Source organism: Scyliorhinus torazame, chromosome 14 (assembly GCF_047496885.1).
Source record: "Scyliorhinus torazame isolate Kashiwa2021f chromosome 14, sScyTor2.1, whole genome shotgun sequence".
NCBI lineage: Eukaryota > Metazoa > Chordata > Chondrichthyes > Carcharhiniformes > Scyliorhinidae > Scyliorhinus > Scyliorhinus torazame.
Genome location: NC_092720.1, coordinates 225,391,526 through 225,395,332, shown reverse-complemented (window position 1 = coordinate 225,395,332; position 3,807 = coordinate 225,391,526).

The following is a 3,807-nucleotide window of genomic DNA, read 5'->3' as shown; positions in this document are numbered from 1 at the left end:
TGTGTGTGAATGATCCACATTGTGTGTCTCTGAGCTGTGTGTGAATGATCCACATTTTGTCTCTCTGAGCTGTGTGTGAATGATCCACATTGTGTGTCTCTGAGCTGTGTGTGAATGATCCACATTGTGTCTCTCTGAGCTGTGTGTGAATGATCCACATTGTGTGTCTCTCTGAGCTATGTGCGAATGATCCACACTGTGTGTCTCTGAGCTGTGTGTGAATGATCCACATTGTGAGTCTCTGAGCTGTGTGTGAATGATCCACATTATGTCTCTGAGCTGTGTGTGCATCATCCACATTGTGTGTCTCTGAGCTGAGTGTGAATCATCCACATTGTGTGTCTCGCTGAGCTGTGTGTGAATGATCCACATTGTGGGTCTCTGAGCTGTGTGTGAAAGATCCACATTGTGTGTCTCTGAGCTGTGTGTGAATCATCCACATTGTGTCTCTCTGAGCTGTGTGTGAATGATCCACATTGTGTGTCTCTCAGCTGTGTGTGAATGATCCACATTGTGTGTCTCTCAGCTGTGTGTGAATGATCCACATTGTGTGTCTCTGAGCTGTGTGTGAATGATGCACATTTTGTGTCTCTGAGCTGTGTGTGAATGATCCACATTGTGTGTCTCTGAGCTGTGTGTGAATGATCCACATTGTGTCTCTCTGAGCTGTGTGTGAATGATCCACATTGTGTGTCTCGCTGAGCTGTGTGTGAATGATCCACATTGTGTGTCTCTCTGAGCTGTGTGTGAATGATCCACATTGTGTGTCTCTGAGCTGTGTGTGAATGATCCACATTGTGTCTCTCTGAGCTGTGTGTGAATGATCCACATTGTGTGTCTCTGAGCTGTGTGTGAATGATGCACATTGTGTGTCTCTGAGCTGTGTGTGAATGATCCACATTGTGTGTCTCTGAGCTGTGTGTGAATGATCCACATTGTGTTTCTCTCTGAGCTGTGTGTGAATGATCCACATTGTGTGTTTCTGAGCTGTGTGTGAATGATCCACATTGTGTGTCTCTGAGCTGTGTGTGAATGATCCACATTGTGTCTCTCTGAGCTGTGTGTGAATGATCCACATTGTGTGTCTCTGAGCTGTGTGTGAATGATCCACATTGTGTGTCTCTGAGCTGTGTGTGAATGATCCACATTGTGTGTCTCTGAGCTGTGTGTGAATGATCCACATTGTGTCTCTCTGAGCTGTGTGTGAATGATCCACATTGTGTGTCTCGCTGATCTGTGTGTGAATGATTCACATTGTGTTTCTCTCTGAGCTGTGTGTGAATGATTCAGTGTGTCTCTCTGAGCTGTGTGTGAATGATCCACATTGTGTGTCTCTCTGAGCTGTGTGTGAATAATCCACATTGTGTTTCTCTCTGAGCTGTGTGTGAATGATCCACATTGTGTGTCTCTCTGAGCTGTGTGTGAATGATCCACATTGTGTCTCTCTGAGCTGTGTGTGAATGATGCACATTGTGTGTCTCTGAGCTGTGTGTGAATGATGTACATTGTGTGTCTCTGAGCTGTGTGTGAATGATCCACATTTTGTGGCTCTCTGAGCTGTATGTGAATGATCCACATTGTGTGTCTCTCTGAGCTGTGTGTGAATGGTCCACATTGTGTGTCTTTGAGCTGTGTGTGAATGATCCACATTGTGTCTCTCTGAGCTGTGTGTGAATGATCCACATTGTGTCTCTCTGAGCTGTGTGTGAATGATACACATTGTGTGTCTCTGAGCTGTGTGTGAATGATCCACATTGTCTGTCTCTCTGAGCTGTGTGTGAATGATCCACATTGTGTGTCTCTGAGCTGTGTGTGAATGATCCACATTGTTTGTCTCTGAACTGTGTGTGAATGATCCACATTGTGTCTCTCTGAGCTGTGTGTGCATGATCCACATTGTGTGTCTCTCTGAGCTGTGTGTGAATGATCCACATTGTGTCTCTGAGCTGTGTGTGAATGATCCACATTGTGTATCTATGAGCTGTGTGTGAATGATCCTCATTGTGTGTCTCTGAGCTCTGTGTGAATGATCCACATTGTGTGTCTCTCTGAGCTGTGTGTGAGTGATCCACATTGTGTGTCTCTGAGCTGTGTGTGAATGATCCACATTGTGTGTCTCTCTGAGCTGTGTGTGAATGATCCTCATTGTGTCTCTCTCTGAGCTGTATGTGAATGATCCACATTGTGTCTCTCTGAGCTCTGTGTGAATGATCCACAGTGTGTGTCTCTGAGCTGTGTGTGAATGATCCACATTGTGTCTCTCTGAGCTGTGTGTGAATGATCCACATTGTGTGTTTCTGAGCTGTGTGTGAATGATCCACATTGTGTTTCTCTCTGAGCTGTGTGTGAATGATCCACATTGTGTGTCTCTGAGCTGTGTGTGAATGATCCACATTGTGTGTCTCTGAGCTGTGTGTGAATGATCAACATTGTGTGTCTCTGAGCTGTGTGTGAATGATCAACATTGTGTGTCTCTGAGCTGTGTGTGAATGATCAACATTGTGTCTCTCTGAGCTGTGTGAATGATCCACATTGTGTGTCTCTGAGCTGTGTGTGAATGATCAACATTGTGTCTCTCTGAGCTGTTTGTGAATGATCCACATTGTGTGTCTCTGAGCTGTGTGTGAATGATCCACATTGTGTCTCTCTGAGCTTTGTGTGAATGATCAACATTGTGTCTCTCTGAGCTGTGTGTGAATGATCCACATTGTCTCTCTCTCTGAGCTGTGTGTGAATGATCCACATTGTTTGTCTCTGAGCTGTGTGTGAATGATCCACATTGTGTGTCTCTCTGAGCTGTGTGTGAATGATCCACATTGTGTCTCTCTGAGCTGTATGTGAATGATCCACATTGTGTGTCTCTGAGCTGTGTGTGAATGATCCACATTGGGTGTCTCTCTGAGCTGTGTCTGAATGATCCACATTTTGTGTCTCTCTGAGCTGTGTGTGAATGATCCACATTGTGTGTCTCTCTGAGCTGTGTGTGAATGATCCACATTGTGTGTCTCTGAGCTGTGTGTGAATGATCCACATTGTGTCTCTCTGAGCTGTATGTGAATGATCCACATTGTGTCTCTCTGAGCTGCGTGTGAATGATCCACATTGTGTGTCTCTGAGCTGTGTGTGAATGATCCACATTGTGTGTCTCTCTGAGCTGTGTGTGAATGATCCACATTGTGTGTCTCTCTGAGCTGTGTGTGAATGATCCACATTGTGTGTGTCTCTGAGCTGTGTGTGAATGATCCACATTGTGTGTGTCTCTGAGCTGTGTGTGAATGAACCACATTGTGTGTCTCTGAGCTGTGTGTGAATGATCCACATTGTGTCTCTCTGAGCTGTGTGTGAAAGTTCTGCATTGTGTGTCTCTGAGCTGTGTGTGAATGATCTACATTGTGTCTCTCTGAGCTGTGTGTGAATGATCCACATTGTGTGTCTCTCTGAGCTGTGTGTGAATGATCCACTTTCTGTCTCTGAGCTGTGTGTGAATGATCCACATTGTGTGTCTCTGAGCTGTGTGTGAATGATCCACATTGTGTGTCTCTCTGAGCTGTATGTGAATGATCCACATTGTGTGTCTCTGAGCTGTGTGTGAATGATCCACATTGTGTGTCTCTCTGAGCTGTGTGTAAATGATCCACATTGTGTGTCTCTGAGATGTGTGTGAATGATCCACATTGTGTGTCTCTGAGCTGTGTGTGAATGATCCACATTGTGTCTCTCTCTGAGCTGTGTGTGAATGATCCACATTGTGTCTCTCTGAGCTCTGTGTGAATGATCCACATTGTGTGTCTCTCTGAGCTGTGTGTG